At 43.9% G+C, this 18902-nt stretch overlaps 1 protein-coding gene across 1 annotated transcript in view; it reads right to left on the bottom strand.

Moving 5' to 3' along the window:
• ATP2B1 (ATPase, Ca++ transporting, plasma membrane 1) overlaps positions 1-18197 on the bottom strand; it is a 124843-nt gene extending 106646 nt beyond the window's left edge. Inside the window, 1 exon segment of the mRNA XM_015415355.1 lies at positions 18171-18197. The gene's annotated coding sequence lies outside the window, so the exon portion shown is untranslated.
• Positions 18198-18902: the final 705 nt, after the last annotated feature.

The following is an 18902-nucleotide window of genomic DNA, read 5'->3' as shown; positions in this document are numbered from 1 at the left end:
GGGCATGCTTTGAAGTGTTTATTTGTTGTTTTGCCAACACCATGCCCTCCTTTTGAATGACTCTGGCTGCCTGAAGCTTGTCTTCTGGAAGGTGGGTCAATAGTTCAGAGAACCTTTCCCAGAGAGTATATTGATACCTGCTTATGCAGGCCAGATAGTTAGTGGTTTTGACACCCAACGCTCCAGTGGAATAGAAGCGTCTGCCGAAGGCGTCCAATTTTTTACTTTCTCTGTCTGAAGGTGCAGAGTGTGTTCGTTTAGATTTTGAGGAGGATGTTACAACCATAGAGTTTGGTTGAGGATAGAAGAATAGGAATTCAGCCCCTGTCTCTTGGACTCTGTACATATGGTCCAATCATCTTGTCAACACCGGGGCTGACGAAGGCTTCTCCCATGCTGCCTTTGTAGCTTGCAAAAGGACCGTGGACATGGGTAATGCCAGAGTGGAGATGTATCAAGCTGGACAATGTCAAAAAACGCATCCGTCACTTGCGGGTGTTGCTGAACGATGGAGAGGCCTAAGGAATGGGCCATTCTCTTTACAAGATCTGTGTATGACGTGAGATTGTCGGATGGGGAGATGGGCAAGTCATCAGCGACAGCTTCATTAGGAGACTTGTGGTCAGGGGAGGGGGCAGATGCTTCGGTATCGGAATTGTCTTCCATCGAATCAGAGGACTCCTGGTGTGGCATTTGGACTGGAGTGTCCTGTTGACCAGTTAAAGGTCTTGGTGGAATGACAGGGGTGGAAACGACTGGGGTTTGGATGACCTGAGGGTTGGGAGGATGACTGTGATCCAAGTTATGCTGGGCAGGATCGTCTGCAGAAGAACGAGAGAGAGATGCTGAAGGTCTCAACCTGTGGGGCGATCTTGATCTATGAGCAGAGTGGGATGAATATCTATCCCAGTCGGAATAGCTCACCGGAGTCAGCCATGGCAAGTATGGTGGATAAGCCCCATACAGATATCTCATCTGTCGTTGATCCCAAGACAGAGGAGGTGGCGGGGGTAAGAAGACTCGCAGGGATCGACTTCTGGACCGTGGACGTCTCGGAGACAAAGCGGCAGCATGTCTTTGAGAGGAGCCTGTATAATCTTGGTTGTCGATATCGACAGATTGACTGTGCAGACGTGAAGGGTGACGCTGCGTGCCGCATGAAGCATATTGGTGCCGACTTGGATCGATGTCGGGAGCTTCCAATACTGTCGATGTCGACGACGGGGAAGGAGACGGAGAAGGCTCTGCATCCATTTGATGATTTAGGAGCTCTACCATTTCGATGTTGGAGTGAGGACACTCCATTTGGTGGACAGGGGTCCAAGACATGGATGGTCGGTATCGGTGAAGGGACTTGGGCCTCCGGTATCGATACTGCGGTTGGAGCGGGAGGCACTTTAGGAGCATCACCCAGTGCAGCCACCGCTACTTTCCCCTTCTTTGTCGCCTTAAGGGGTTTGGAAGAGCCCTTCTTTGCAGACTTTTGCTCCTTACTTGGCCTGGATATCTTTTTCACTGGCGTGGAAGCGAAGGATTGCGCCTTCGATGCCGGAGGCTTCGGTGTTGGTTGGCTGATATCGGAGGCAGGCCTCGATGCCGGAGCCGTTGAGGTCGATGGTTTCTCGGCGTCCATCGCTGAGGAAGGATGTAGAGCCAATTCTAACAGGACCACTTTAAGGCAGGCAGCTTGGTTTTTCCGGGTCTGGTTTGAAAAGCGAGCACAGTGGCGACAAGATTCGGGTCGATGAGACTCTCCAAGACAAAATATGCAAAGGGTATGACGGTCAGGAGGAGCAAGTTTACTACCACAACTCCTGCACCTATTAAAAAAGCCTCAATTCTTCTCCATAAAAACCAAAATGAAGAAGAAAGAGGGGGTGAGGGGGATTTTTAGCCCGAAGGCCTGACTGAGGTAAAGCGGCAACCTCCCCTTCAGCAGAAAATAAAAAGTTTTTTTAAAAAGTTTTTTGAAAGAACGAAGAAAAAGAATAAACTGAGGAAAAAATCCAAAGAACCGTGAGGCAAAAAGCCAAAAATACGTGAACCGATGAGACCGACGAAGAAAAAGGTCTTTCCAACGTGGCGGTAAGAAAGGAACTGGCGGGATGTCCGCGCGCACCCCTCTGGGCATGCGCGGAGGGGTTCCTGCGCATGCCTAAGGTCTGGGCGGGAAAATCCATTTAAAAAGCTTGCTACAGCACCGACCGATCCAGCGCATGTGCACTAGATCCCATGGGTGTGAAGCACAAAGACCACATTGAAGATCGAAGAAAACGTTTGTGAGCTGAGTGAATTGGAACATGGAGGTACGCCTCTGTAAGATCTATGGACATCAAATACTCGTTAGGACACAAGGAATCCGATACTGCCTTCAGAGATTCCATGCAAAAATGCCTCAGCCGGATGAATCTGTTCAAGAACTTGAGATCCAGAATCGCCCTCCAGTCTCTGTTCTTTTTGGGCACCATGAACAATATAGAGTAGACTCCCTGGCCTCTCTCACATAACGGAACTGGCTCGATGGCCCTGATGTTTAGAAGATGTTGTATGGCCCTGTCAACAATGGATCTCTTGCTCACAGATTTGCTTGCAGGCGATTTCAGGAACCTCTCTGGAGGCTGACAAATATTGTATACCCCTGAAACACTACCTCTACTGCCCAGGCATCCGCCTGTGTCTCTGACCAAGTCCTGGCAAAAATGGAGAAGTCGTGCCCCTACCGGAAGTGCGGTATAGTCAGGCCTGTTTGAACTTGGCATCCCTGTCTCCTCTATCATTCCTGTTGAACTGAGTCTTGTGGAATCTAGGGTTGAAGGAACCCCGCTTGCCGAACTGCTTGGTCGGGTCCCAGGAAGTCTTTTTGACGTCCTGATGAAAGCACGGCAAGGAGTGATGGGAACGAAAGGACTGAGGGTTCTGTCTGTAATGATGGATTTGGAGAGTGCATCCACTTGCCAAGCACACAGCCAAAGAAGTCTCCTGGCCACCGCCATAGAAACCAGGCCCCTAGAAGCAAAGGAAATAATGTCCAAGGTAGTATCTGCCGTGAAGGAATCTGACTTGAGAGTTCAGGAAATTCCCTCCAGCAATGCATGGTTGTTTTCTGGGATGAGCTGAATAAGTTTCCTCAGCCATACGATGGATGCCCTAGCAGCGATGGAGGCTGTAGACGCAGCTCTGACCATCACGGCAATGGATTCGTTAATTCTTCTTAGTGTTGCCTCCAGCTTCAGAGACTAAGTCCATCCTCAGAGACTAAGCCAGAAGTCTGGAGTGCAGCCACGGGACCATCAACAGGCGAAACCTGTAACAACTCATCAGCATAATTAGGCATAGCACACAATTTTTTGGCAAAGGCGGGAAACTGCTTGGGAAGCTCTTTTTCCGCCATCGCAGCTGGTTGAACTCATCCCTGAAGTCTTCACCCTGAAGTTAGAAGAAAAAGAGAAGAAAAAGAGGCAAGGCAAAGGCAAATAAAGGGGAAAAGGAGATATTTTTTTTAAGCTACAGCTAAGTTCAGCTAGACTGTGCTGCTTCTCCCTAATGAGGCAGGAACAGAACTGGAGATGGGCTATTCCGGAGGCGCCAACAGGAAGGGGGAAAACGCATTTCCTGCCTCCCTAAAGGCATGGTGGGAATAACCCATGGAGATGTCCTCCACCTCAGAGGGAAAACCACCATTTTCTCAAAAATTTTCAAATATGGAGGAGAACAAGAAGTCACCTTTAAGCCTACTTAAGAGAGCACTGATAGCAGCATCTGAGGCTACAAGGCTAATTGCAGCTATAGCAACTTCTCAGAGACCTTCCCCCCCCCCCCAGGCCATTGTGTCTGTAGTCACAGAATAAGCTCCCAAAGCACAGGAATTACTACAGCGAGGAGCTTTACAAGAAGGTATGTACATGAACGCTTACAACTTAACAGAATTAAGCTCAAACTAGACTTAATTAACCATCCTCAACATTTCTCCAAAATTATAAATTGCAATTCAAATTATTTAAATAAAACATTCCTATGTTGCCTTCCCATGCAAATGGAGTCTCCCAAGGAGGTGATCAAGACATTAAAACAGCATTTAAAATAAGGTGTACATCAAGTTATTTAAGCAATTCAATAAAAACATATAAACACACAAAGTTTAAGTCCAGTGGCACCTTTAAGACCAACAAAGTTTAATTCTGGATATAAACTTTTGTGTATGCACACAAAAGCTTATGCCCAGAATAAAACTTAGTTGGTCTTAAAGGTGCCACTAGACTCAAATTTTGTTCTATTGCTTCAGACCAATACGGCTACCCACCTGAATCTATATAAACTTACAAGTACATATAACAGCTCAAATACTTTGGCCACCAAATGAGAAGGGAGCACTCACTGGAGAAGACCCTGATGCTGGGAAAGATTGAAGGTCAAAGAAGACGGGGACGGCAAAGGATGAGATGGTTAGACCGTGTCATAGATGCAACGAACATGAAATTGAGCAAACGTCAGAGGACGGCGGAAGACAGGAAGGCCTGGCGTGATCTGGTTCATGGGGTCGCAAAGAGTCGGACTCGACTGTGCGACTGAACAGCAACAAACATATAACAGCACAACTGAGGAGGACCAACAGTTACTGGGGGTACACCAAACCAAACTAAAGTCCTCATGTGCTGGTGGAAGATGACAGCTTTCCAAAAGGAAAAATTCATATTTATATTACTCTCACAGAAGCAGTTCTAGATGGTACTATGCAAACTTTAAAAAGCAAGAACTGTTAAACTTTTACATGAATGGGGAGGGGGAAAGAGACTAAACCACAGTTACCGCTCCATTTACCATATTATCAAGTGGCTTTCTTTCAATTCAGTAAGGTGATTCCCTAAACTGCAAAAACCATTTCCACTATTTGTTACTAGTGATGGGCTTTAAACTCCGGTTACAAACAGAAAATTCAGAATATGCACAACAGAAATACATGCATCCTCCAGTTCATTACACAAAGCCAGAATCCACAGATACAGACTACCACACAAGGGCTTTCCTAATGATCTTTCCTATAAAGCCTTCCATGCTGCTTATAAAGGATAGAGAAACACAAGATGAAGCAGGAATAATTAACATGCCCCGCAAACCATCCCCTCTCTTGCACATACAGAAGTATCTGCTTAGGTCAGGCATTTCAAAGCCTTCCCTTAATCTGAGTTACAGAAGCATTACTGTACCATTTCTGATTTTATAACAGCAGTCTGCCAGAGATTAAGCACACACATGTCTATGCATCGCCATGATTGCAATACTGAGATAGTTTGCTACAACATTCCAGGCAATTTTTAGTGGAAGCAGTTCACATATTCAGCTGTAAATCACTGAATGGCAAACAGCAATGACTGGACATGCCAGTAGAAATCAGCGCAGAGGAGGACTAAGTATTTTTGGGTTGTAACCAATGTCTGCCTTCTGCTGGTGGAAAGGTCCACCATCAGTCAAATGGAGTTAAGGGATGCAATACACTATACTTAACAAAACTAAGAGACCAGACATTAATAATGGACAACTTTGCATGTTTTCAAATGTGTTTATCATCTCTAATCCAACAGACATCCAGATAATTCCAGGAAGAGAAAGCAAATGCCCATTTCCTTGGATTTTTTTCTCACAGCTAATCATAATAATCTCATTAGGTTCGCTCAAGTGTTTTCCCAACAATCAAGCAACTGGTTGTACTACAATGCCAAACCAATCTGGTACATTATCTTTGCTAGTGTCAGAACATGAAGTGACAGGACATGAATTCAAGCCCACCAAATACATCTCAGCAGGGATCATTTCGTAGAAAAAGAGCTACAGGAACTCATTAGGATACCCCCGCCCGGCTGTGAAGGGGGGGGGGGGGGGGAGGGAAGCGAAGAGAGAAGGGATTTAAAGTTTAAACCCCTTCACTCTTCGCTTCCCCCCCCCCCAAGGCCGCCTTGGCAGGCCGGCTGGAGAAGGGAAGGAGAGGCTTTTGAAGATGCCCCTGTATAAATCAATGGTGTGATCTCATGTGGAATACTGTGTACAGTTCTGGTCACCACACCTCAAAAAGGATATCATAGCATTGGGAAAGTGCAGAAAAGGGCAACTGGAATGATAAAAGGTTTGAAACACTTTCCCTATGAAGAAAGGTTAAAACGCTTGGGGCTCTTTAGCTTGGAGAAACGACGGCTGAGGGGTGACATGATCGAGGTTTATAAGATTATGCACGGGATACAGCAGATAGAGAAAGATGTACTTTTCTCCCTTTCTCATAATACAAGAACTCATGGGCACTCAATGAAATTGCTGAGCAGTTGGGTTAGAACAGATAAAAGTACTTCTTCACCCGCAGAGTGATTAACACATGGAATTCACTGCCACAGAAGGTGGTGGCGGCTACAAGCATGGACGGCTTCAAGAGGGAATTAGATAAACATATGGAGCAGAGGTCCATCAGTGGCTATTAGCCACAAAGGTATAGATTGGAACTCTTAGTCTGGGGCAAGTGATGCTCTGTATTCCTGGTGCTTGGGGGGGGGGGCAACAGTGGGAGGGCTTCTAGTGTCCTGGCCCCAATGCTGGACCTCCTGATGGCACCTGGTATTTTTGGCCACTGTGTGACAGAGTGTCGGACTGGATGGGTCAATGGCCTGATCCAACATTGGCTTCTTATGTTCTTATACTGAGAAACACACAAGTGATACAGTGATACCCATATGCTTCCCCCTCCTTCAAAGAACAATTAGCAGCTGTGAGAGGAGTGTATTTAAATAACCTAGACAAACACCCCTTCACACCCATGACCTAGACCAGGGCCTCCAGCAGCTGCTTTTAGCACTCATGTTTCATATCATGTGTTGGCGTATACAACATCAATGATACTCGTAAAAAAACTGGATAAACATTATCATTCTACCAACATGTGTCAAGCCGTCACCGAAATGATATGTTGGGAGAGTACCAAAAATTTAAATATTAATTGACCATTTGAAGCCTACCATCTATTTTCACTTTTGCTCTGAAGCCACTGCAGTGCTCCAAAACATGTCTATTAAGACAAATAAAGCCTCATCCTACAACAATAATTTATGTGTTTAGCCTTCACAGCTCAGTTTTTGCTAACAAACCTGCATTAATGTTGTTACTTATATCCCATCTTCAAAAAATGAAGAAAACACATTTCAGAATACAAGAATACAATTATTACAAGTCACACTATAACTGAAAATGCAAATGGCAGTGATCAGTTATTTCTTATACGTTCCTTCTCACGATCTAATCATTTGCCATATTCACTTCAATTTGAAGCCAACACCATTAAGATGCTATTTTTTACCGGTTTATTACACATTTAACTACTTCTATGAGCATCTACAATGAAATATCAGCACTGGAGGAGGAGGGAGAAGAGACAACGATGACATCCGGTATTGCAGGGAGTAGTTTCAAAGGGACAGGTCTTGCCATGAAGCCATTTCAGATGGCACTATTAAAGACTGCTTTATTATCACTGCCATGCTGGACTGTGAGGAGTGTGTACCAAGGCAATGGACAGAGCTGTGGTCCTAAGTGAAGTGCCCAATGTTGGACTATGGACTGTGGCCAAGGGAAGCTTTGTGCCAAAGAAGTATGCCAAGCCAGACAGGGACTACAGAAGATTTCTGTCCCTGCACAAGGACTGTAAAGCAGACCAGCAGCCCCGGTTTCCATGAACAAAGATACAGCAGCAGACCAGAGGAACCATGATTCTGCTAGGGGAGATGTTCCTGAGGAGAAGCCATGAAGGAATACCTTCATCATACAACACATTCCTCTCACCCTCCTGAGTCATCCTCAAACAAAAACAAAAGAAGCCTTCCTGCCACCAGTCCAGATAATGCCTCTGACAAGTATCAGATCATTAGAGTGAACCACTGGACCATCACCCTCCTTCCCCTTCCCTTGTCTCACACATTCCCCAAGAAATGTCACTCCCTGCTGCCCATCACCCCTAAAATGTCCAACGGTTGTTTCCTTTATCTTATCCATCCTGAGATATTATTCCTTTTGTCTACAGTTCCTGGGACCCAGTAACCACCTAGGTACTGCCTCAGGTCACAATTCAGCTATTTAAGGTGAGCTCTCCCTGAGCACTCTCTCTCTCTCTTTGCCCCCATCCACCTTGCTGGTTCCATCCCTGATCAGTTTGGAACCACTCACGAACCATTCCCTCTCTCATTTTGTTCCTTTTTCACTGAATGGCCTACTTATCTCGCCGGACAGGTAATGTATCACCCACCAATGATAATTCCTGCTAATGTGAATGTTGCTGTCTTTTCCTGCCTAATTTTCCTCCTGCTATATTTTATGTATGCATGTGTGTTTGCTAACTCTTATTGTATGCGTGAGAATTTTAAGTAAAAGACCAATTATTTCAGCAACCTGGTGTCCTCGTCTATTCATGGACTCTGGGAATTCTGACTCTGGTATATGCAAGTTATGTCTCTATGCTATATGCCAATCGTTATTTTTAAATCATAATTCTCCCAAGCTTATTAAAGAAATAAGGCAATTTAGCTAACACAGGAATGCCACATTTCAGAACATGGAAAAGATCACATATTCTGTTCAAGTCTATCATGCACCTGTGTTCAGTAAGATCAGACCCAGAATATCTAAATTATCATCCAAATTAGCTATTCTCTAGATTTGTTAAGAGTAGGGAGGAGCATGGATTGGTCCACAGACCTAATTTTATCATGGACCAGGGGCTGGTTCATGGTCCGTTTGCCCGGCCCATGCATTCACGGTTTTGATAGACCACCCAAGGACCACAATTTTTTTAGGCAGTCCACTTGGTCCGGTCCATGGCCCAGACATGCTGGCGCCCAGGGAACCCTTTAAGCTGTGTGGCCACTATGACATGTCACAAGTGAGCTCAGGAAGCATTTAAATGCCTTCTGAGCCCACTTCCAGGTCACGGCGCATCAGGGACCTCACAAACTGGATCATAAACCAGAAAGGTTCGTGGAAGTTTATGGTTTGTGAAACTCACGAACCACCGTTTTTCTAGTCCATGCCCATCCCTAGTTAGGAGTATTACATACACTGGGATGAATCCTGCCCCACCGTACTACTCTGAACAAAAGTTTAAGCCTCCTTCCAACTTAAGTGAAACTTCTTCTAATGGAAGAGCCAATTAAGTAAGAAGATAGCTTTTATGGAAAAAAGGTTTGATCTATACCATTATCCCAATGATTACATATAAGGACAGATCTGCTCCATTCATACATTGTGTTGGTAGACAAATCCGACAGGTAGCTTGAGCAGACATCCAGCCCCACACACAAGGTGATTAATAGGTGATAACCTAACTCACATTTGAAATACCATTTTATGTAGCCTGTAAATATCTAGTATCTAGGAAACAAGTGTAAACCTGGAGTCCCTGGAAGGAGATATATATTAAAGGCTAATCTTGGTGTCCAAAATGTTCATATTACAAACACTGCTACAGAGTTCTAACACATTCACCAAAATGTATATCCAGGGCCACAATCAATCCAAGTTATCACTGCTAATACTATCCCTTGTACCAGAAAGTTACCTGGAACACATATTGAATCTTTCCTTTCAATTAAATATGGAAAAACATCACACATGAACACAGGAATGATTATGCCAGAGATATCCTTTATGATTTTTAATAACTGCTGTCGATGTAACTGATCTGAATTTTGGGGGGGGGAAATCAAGATTACATTTTTTAAAAATCCCTAAACGTTCAGACAGTTATTGACATCTTAATGCAGAAAAAAAGAACATTGTATGATAAAATGGATCTACAAATTCACTCACTTGGGATTAGTGCCCCCTCCCATCCTATATTCCAGCATAAATCTAATGTTATATGCCCGCCCAAGAGGAACCCAAAGTGGCTTACATTGTTCTCTCCACCATTTTAATCTCACAACAACACTATGAAGTAGGTTATATTGAGTGTGCGTTACTGGCCCAAGGTCACCCACAAAGCTTCCATGGTACAGTAGGGAACGGAATCTAGTTTTCCCAGATCTTAGTCCAACACCTCTCCAGTTATGTTCTCTTGTGAATGGCAGAGAGCTATGAGAAGGGAAGTTTGTTTTCAATGTGTTTGCACTAGGCCTGCACAGGTAATAAATGCCCAAGAACTGGTCTCTAGGTATTTAACAGCAAGTACTGCGGTGGCTCAAGTGGTTAAGATGCTGAACTGCAGGCTGGAAGGTCGGTAGTTCAGCAGTTCAAGACCTGAGTGCCGAATGACAGAGTGAGCTCCCATCTCTGGTTCCAGCTCCTGCCAACCTAGCAGCCGGAAAGCAAGAAATTACAAGTAGATAAATAGGTACCGCTTTGGTGGGAAGGTAACAGCGTTCCATGCGCCTTGGCGTTTAGTCATGCCGCCCACATGACCACGGAAACATCTTTGGACAGTGCTGGCTCTTCGGCTTGGAAAGATGAGATGAGCACCGCAACCCTAGAGTCGGATTCGACTGACTTTCGAGCAAGGGAAACCTTTAAACTACTGGAAACAAGACACCAACACACTGGTGAAGTGCATTTAGTTCTGTAGCATTTTTCAGTGTTCAAGAGGCTGTAGGATTTCTCATTTTATTTAGTACAATTTTATCCTAACCTTCCTCAAAGCACCTCAGGGCAGTGTCTTGTGCTCTTCCATGCATCTTCAACAACCCCATGAGGTAGACAGAGGCTGAGCAACATGCCTCAGGTCAACAACAAGTTTCATGGTATAGTGGGGATTCAAAACTGTACCTCACAGATCCAATACTGTAACCACTGCACTTGCTTGCTTATATTAACATGCCCAAGGCTACCTAGTAATAATAACTGAGTAGCTATTTGAACCTGGTCATTCTATACACAAAGTTGACTCTCCACTACACTAGACTGTTCATGTACTGAAGAATCAGGAAGATGTGCAGAATAAACTGGAAGAATCTCAAAAGACTAGAATAAATGATAAGCACAAAGTATAAATCCACAAACGTGGCTGTTTAGAAGGTAAATGTGGCAAATAAAGAACTCTGGAATGTGTAATTGGATAGGACTTTTCCAGAGGAAACAGGAAAGTAATTTGTTTCTGTGCCATGGCTTCATTGTATGTCTTGGCCATTCACATTTAAGGAATATTAACTGATATTAGAAGATATTTATTTATTTATTATTTAATTTATTTGTACCCTGCCCTCCCCGTGAGCAGACTCAGGGCGGCTTACATTGGTTGGTACGTAGAAACCATTAAAATCCACATAAAATCATTTGAACAATTCAATTACAAATAAGATCATAAAATCATAAACTGCTGGCAATATTTCATTAATTACTTAAGATGGCATACTGGAGAGTGCATACAAACAGTTTTTCAGCTCAGTGATCTTCTTAAGTCACGCGGTGGCACAGGCCAGATGTCAAAATTAAGGGCCAGGATTATTGGTGGTAGTAGTGAAGGTGGCTCCTTAGTTGAAAGCCCGCTGGAAGAGCTCCATCTTGCAGGCCCTGTGGAACTGTAAAAGATCCCACAGGACCCTGATCTCTTCCGGGAGCTCATTCCACCACTGAGAAGGCCCTGGCAGTAACAAGCCTGGCATCCTTGGGACCCAGGAGGGTCAGTCGATTTCGAGACACTGACTGTAGTGCTCTCTGGGGTATATATGGGGAAAGGTGGTCCCTCAGGTATGTTGGACCCTGGCCATATAGGGCTTTAAAGGTAAGTACCTGCACCTTGAAGCAAATTTGGTATGCTATTGGCAGCCAGTGCAATGTCTTCAGTACAGGCCGGATGTGCTCCCATCTGAGAAGGTCCATCAGGAGCCTGGCCACGGCATTCTGCACTAGCTGCAGCTTCCGAATTTGCGACAAGGGCAGCCCCATGTAGAGAGTGTTACAGTAGTCTAGTCTCGAGGTGACCATCGCATGGATCACTGTTGCCAGGTCATTGTGGTCAAGGAAGGGAACCAACTGCCTAATCAGCCGAAGATAATAAAAGGCTCACCTAGCAGTGACTGCTACCTGGGGCCTCCATTGTTACCCCTGCCACAAAAATCGGTGAGTTGGGGTCGTTACATATTGGGAGAGTCCTAGTCCCGCCATGGACAACACCAGGTCCATTGCCTAAGTAGAGGCTGCGTCATCAGCATGGACTCTGAAGTCACCTAGGACTATCACTCTAGGATGTTCCAATGCCCAGCCTGATACGGCCTCCATCAGGGATGGCAGGCTACTGGCCGGTGCATTAGGCGGTCAGTACACCTGCAAAATTGCCAAACTCTCCCCTGCCTCCCATGCCAGGCTAGCACACTCAATGCCCGTGATCTCTGGCAGCGGGAGCGCCCTGAAGGAGTAAGCCTCCTGCATGAATAGAGCCACTCCTCCCCCTAGTCCACGATTGGTGAAGTACCGAGAACCCAGGAGGAGTAAGTTGGGAGAGAGCTACTGTCTCCCCTTCCTGCACTCAGGTCTCAGTCACACACACCAGGTCAACATTCTGCTCTTGCAGAAAGTCCCGAAGGACCATGGCCTTATTATTTATAGACCTGGCATTACACAACGCCAATGTTGGAGGGGGGTTAATCATCCTAGCCTCACTGCCAACATCCCTTGGGATGGGACGCAGGTTGGAAGGCGGCGGAGCTATTCTGTTTTTCTGCCCCCTTAACTCCCTGCCTGGTCCCACCGTTATACTTTCTCCTCCCCAGGAGCACCGGAATCCCATACAAATACCATCAGCTATAATAATAATAATAATAATAATAATAATAATAATAATAATAATAATATTAATAATACACACAAGAGTAAAGAAACCATCTTAAGAGAAAGGTTTATGGCCTCTTCAGCTTAAGGAACAAACATACTTGAACAGGTCAGGTGTCTCAGAGAGAAGCGGACAATACATGACAAATGCAGAAGGGGAAGAGAAGAGGCATCAGGTTAACAAACAGGGCAAGTCTGGGTTAGTGTGGTGAGAAGAATCCACTGTTAGAAACTGGCTGGAAACAGATGGAAGGTGAAAGATAATCTGTATGGTTGAAAAATTCTTCAAAAATAAATGCTGTGTTGCTGTGATACTTAGTGTCCTGGAAGCCACCTGCAGCTCTTTGACATGCCACCTGCAGCTCTTCTGAGCACTATTGGCACCTGCCCCACATTTCAGGAAAGTGCGCAAGTTTAGACAAGAGAAGCAACGTCATATTCTGTTCAGATACATCAGACTGGACCTATGGTGTCAGGAAAACCCATTAACCCACACTCAAACTATTTTCACGATATGCTGCTGCTGGGGGAATTCCAAAAATGCATCCCAGTCCATGTAGTGTCATAACAGGGTTATATTATCTTACAGGTCACTCCCTCTTCAATCTTAATTCATGGATGGACTCGGTACCAGTATTTTCCATTCTGTTGCAGCAAGCCAACTTGAGATACACCTCACCATGTGCACTCACAGAAATTATGTACTATTCCCATGTAAGGAAAAAGGGAACAAAAAGTAGCATTGCCGAGAAATCCATGGAAGAAACAGGTAAAGGATATCAGATGAGGCAAAGAATTTGTTATAGGATGCAAATGATGAGGGAACACACAGAAGGAGAAGAGGAATCAGTTCAACACAACAAAACAAGTTAGGGTTACTGGAGAAATGGGGATCCATCACTATAAACTGACTGGAAACAGATAAAGGATGGAAGACATTTGTATAATTGAAATATTTTTGCACAGTCTTTCAAAATAGACAATCAAGGAAGTCACTGGTGGAGAGGCCCATATCTGGTGGGACTTGTGGTTGGCAGGTGGTTTCCACCTTGAGGAACAGGTAAGATGTAAGCCTTCACGAAGCAAATGTCATTCTTTTGGTTGATGGTAACTGAAAATGTGACTGTCTGAAAGCCCTGGAATAAGTACTACTGCTATTGTATGCACAAAATTGGTTAAAATGTGACCCTTTTTTGTAGTTACTATGAGAGTATAAATCTGAGATAAAATTATAGCCCCTGCCTTTTTAGAGCGTTACACTCCTAGTTTAATGCACCAGGTTTTATCACAAGTGCAGATAGATGTTGGTGGGGTTCATGTCAGATCAAAGTTTACTAGAAACTGATATTTTGCTTTAGTGCCAAAACCTAACTCATCTTTGAGCATCTACCTGGCCATCTGACCATGCTTAGAATCCAAAAGACATTCCTCTCTTACAAGGGATTAGCTGGCAAAGCTGAATATGTCATTCACCTACTCACTTGGTGAGAGTGGCAAATGCAACTGGACACAATGTTAATGGCAAGCTGTACATAATCCATGTCACTGTAAAGAATTACCAGTCTTTTTAAGGCCAGAAGTGTGAAAGAGAACATGTGATCAGCCATTAAAACAATCAGTTCTCTCTAGCTACAAACACAATTCTAGCTACATGCCAACAAAATGCTGTTTATGATGAGCATGAACTCAGTGTGTCATGCTCACATACTCCCCTCCCTCCTTGCCTTAGGCACCAAGAATGATTCAAGGCTTCCCAAACCTAAAAATGTTAAAATTCCCAATTGCTGTAACATCCTAGTTTAGAACTCCACTTTGTGGCAAGGAAACAAACTCCAGTGTGCCCAAGTGCCCCTGTATTTGGGCATCCTAGCAAACTGGAGTTTGATTAAAGGCTTCCCAAAACATGCACAAGGGGATGAGGGAAGGCAGCAAGCAAGCATGGTAAACTGCATTTGTGTGTATCACAAGTAGAAGTTAGAATTCAGCCTGTAACAACAATAGTAATAAGAGATGGAAAGAAGAGACAAGAAGCAGTAAGGCAGTATAAAAGATGATGAATAAAGAAAGGATAAAAGAATGTTAAGTGCCCTTTCCAACATGTATTCAATGCAGCCCTAGCAACTCTGGAAGTTTTTGCCACTTTTTCACAAAGACTGCCAACTTCTAACTGCACTTCAGAGTTCTTGTCATTTCTGAAATTATATTTCACAATGTCTTAAGATTCGTAGCAGGTACATTAAATATAACCAGCTACTAAATACATGCAAAATTTTATACTACTTCTAGAGAGTAATTCAGGATAGGCTTCCCAAGTACCTCCAGAGGAACAGAAATCCCTAAATGTGCAACTACAATCCAGACTGCCTCTTTGTATCTGTTGTTTACAGTATCTTCTCTACAGCAGGAGGATACATACTGCAGTTCAAGACATAATGCAAGCACATGGGGAAGGAAGCAATCTCACCTGTGAAGGACCTAAACACCTTTAATGCTTTATAGGTCATGACCCACACCTTATAATTATGCCCCATGATTTAAAAGAACAGTGCAATGTTCCCCCAGTTTATCACTTTGCAGCATGAAATATATTGTATTCTGCAACAGCAGTAACTTCTAAACAGTCCTGGTAATTCCATGTTTAGGGTTATACAGAAGTGAAGTCTTGAGGTTACAGAGGCACAAATGCTGGTTGTTAGACTTGAACCCGAGTAGCTGGCCTTCATACTAGAAAACAAAGGCTAGGTATTTACAAACACTGCTACAACTTTGTAAAGAGATTTTAGAGAAACGTTTTAGAGACCATTCTCTGATCCACAGGACCTGTCTATGCTATTACCTTGGTAGTGCCTAGGTTCAGCTTCAAGTAGAACAACATCCAACTACAAACCATTGTGAAGTGCTTATTCATGTTTATGAAGTATCAGCTTAGGTACTGATGATAGAGTACCCAACAGCTCTGAGAAATTGAACAGGCACAGCTTTCTACTCATAGCATGTAGTTTATGTGATTCTTGGTGCTAGGCTAGTCATTTACTCCAATAACTGCCTAATCTATGCTCTCATCTGTTTTTATATTTGCAAATGATGCTGACACAGCTCTAAATATACCAAGATTATCAGTTTAATATCATGTTTTCTCCTAATTCCTATAATGCTGGATCAACAACTGTCAGAACTGAGTCTAGAAATACAGGAAAACCAAGGTACTTATTGTAAAAGACACAGGCTTCAAGATAAGAGAAGATCTACATCACAACCCAAAAAATGCAACATTCTGTTTTATATTTAAGTAAAAGATTAAGGGAGTTATTAGATGTCAATGTTCTGAATTAGAAATGAGAGAAAGGTATAACTTTGAGACATAATTTGAAATATATCCATATGGGTTAGAGTAATCATAGAAACTAGCCTCTTGAAACTAGACATCAGCGACTTTAATTTCTATCACTGAACAAGAAATGTCTGGCTCTAACAAGAATAGAAATTAGGAGATTGACCAATATCCTCATGGACTATATTCTACTACAGTCTTGCACTAGACTCTACTACAGAGCCTTGAACACAGACAGACACCTAAAACCCTTAATCTCTACGTAAATAAAAGATTGCATTCATTTCAACTGGCATCAGTGCTTCTTCCAGGAAGCTCAATCTCAATGTACAGGTTTTTGTACTATTTTCAGAGGTCATACTGGCAAATCCCAACCATCTTTTCATGCCAGATGAATCCCACCATGATTCAAACATGACAGAATAATTAAAGTGCCTATTACAGAAAACTGAATATTAACCGATAACAGAAAAGAATGTTTTTCCCACCCTAGAATTTCATTTCACTTTGACCAGTAGTTCCATTTTAATCCTACTTTGCACACCTTCCAATTTGTTCTATTTGGTTCAGCAATGCTAGGCTGCAAACCACAAGCACGGGATTTCACTGTAATTTGAATGTATTGAGGAACAGCTGTTTGTGGACTGTGGCCTCTAGCAGAATACAGTAGTAATGCAAATGCAATGATTCCACATTCCTTTAGTATTGCCATCTTATGCCTGTAATACAAATGCAATTTGCAAGGCTTAGTTTTCTATAATCTTTATATCCATTTGCAAATCCAGAATAGAGTTTTGTCTAGAAATCAGCATTATCAAGCCCTGAAAACAGTCAGAATTGTGTTACCTAAGAAACACGCAAAGAGCATACCACTTGCTCTGAGTTTTATGCTTTGCTATTTGAAGACAGTGGCTCTGTGCATCAGGTTTCTTGTAGCAAACTTTCCAGTCTCACTTTCATTCACCCATTTCATAAGAACCTTCACTTTGCTCTGTTCTAAAGAGTAGCTAGAATGCTGATTCTGTGTTTTGTTGAGAAATTACTAATCAATAGCATAAAAGGGAAAAAACCATTGCACATTCTTCAGTCCATCAATACAGGGTATCTTCCATCACGTCTACTTCACACGCGCAAACTATGGGTGGCAGATTTCTGAAACCACTGCACTACCCAAAGAAACAAGTACACTCAGATCCCACAATATCCACTCCAAATAGATCAATTCCTACTAGAGATTATTTTGCAAAGGTTTTTTTGTGTGCAGAACCCTTTTTCCATTTTCAGAGTAAAGTTTCCATTCACTAAATAAACATTGAAGCTTCAAAATAACTGAAATCATTTGTATAAATACATTTATCAATGAAATGAAGATCAATGCAAGGTAAGTCATACAGCCTGGGAAAGGTGGTGAGGCTACCACAACCAGAGTTTGCTTAAGGCCACCTAATTCATTGCATAAGTAAGATTTCAACAAGGGACTTCCCAGCTCATAGCCACTAAACTATGCCAGCTTTTAAACTGACAAGCAACCAAACACTGAAAATTTTAAGTATTCACCAGGATCTAAAGCAAAGTTTTTGAAAATCATGTCAAAGACTACCTTCACATACTGGGAATGAAAGTGCAGAAAGAACAGGAGAAATGACTACAGTTCAGATGCTCTAACAACAGGCCTAGGAAAGGTAACTACTACTTCAACTTCCTACCTTGTCTAAATAAAACAGAATCTTTTCCAAGATAGTTCTCTACATTAAGAGCACTTATAATATAGGTTAGCAACATCAAGAAAGATCAAGTACCATTTAATTTCCAAGCATGTTGTTTCCCAAAAGTGTTAAAAGCTTTTTTCCAGCTATGTCCAGCTTTTTACATCTATGCAGTAAACATGTGAGCTGTCGTGAACACCCACAGACCCTCTATTACCAGTCTAAGCACCTGTTCACACAAAACAGATCTGCAGCCCTTTCTAGGGCTGGCAGCAGACCCCCCCCCCCCACCATGTAAAGGCTTCTCCATGGACTCACAAGGCATACAATAGCCAAGTTATACATACCCCCTTTGGAAGAGAGATGAGTGTCATGCAAATCACGTCTTTAGGAAGCACTTCCTGCTACGAATTGGTACAAGCCCGACACCATACCAACGCATGCTGCTTTTTGAGCAACCTCAACAGGCCACGCTGCATTTCAGAGAGGCTTCTGAAATCCCGAGTCAGACATTCACAGCCGGTTCCGTTCCTTTCACACCATGATAAACCCGAGGGCGGGGTGCAGAAAGAAGAGGCAGAAAAATCAGTTTTATTCTCGGTTGCTACCCTCCGACTGGAAGCTCAACCCGGCTTGCAGGTGGGCAGAAGAGGTTCTCGGAAGCCAGTTCCAAGTTCCGAGCTACCACGTCCACCACAGACACCCCACCGCGAGAAAGGGTTGACCCGCTGGCGTTCTCTCTCCCTGGCTCCCTACCGGGCGGGCAGAGACCGAGATGGCTGGGAATGATAATGCCGTGCAGCTGCGGCAATCTAATCCTGGCTACTTAAACCGGCAGTGCGAACCGGAGACGGAGAAGCACCTTAGCCTCCTAACGGGTGTCCGGCGGCCCATTCTGGAAGGCAGCCGCGCGTCGGCAAGCGGAGAAAATGAAAGGCGGGCGGGCATAGGGGGGAGCCGAGCGGTAGCCCGCCCTCACCCGCGACGGCTCCTGAGGCAGCGGCCGAGACAGCGGAGCGGGGTGGGCGGCCAAAGCCTAGGAGGCGAGAGCGTCGCTCCCCGGTTGCCCTCAAGGTCAC

The sequence above is a fragment of the Gekko japonicus genome, unplaced genomic scaffold (genome assembly GCF_001447785.1).
Source record: "Gekko japonicus isolate JY-2015 unplaced genomic scaffold, Gekko_japonicus_V1.1 scaffold686, whole genome shotgun sequence".
In the NCBI taxonomy this organism is placed as follows: Eukaryota; Metazoa; Chordata; class Lepidosauria; order Squamata; family Gekkonidae; genus Gekko; species Gekko japonicus.
The sequence above is the reverse complement of the archived record's forward strand: the minus strand, read 5'-3'. Positions and strand labels throughout refer to the sequence as shown.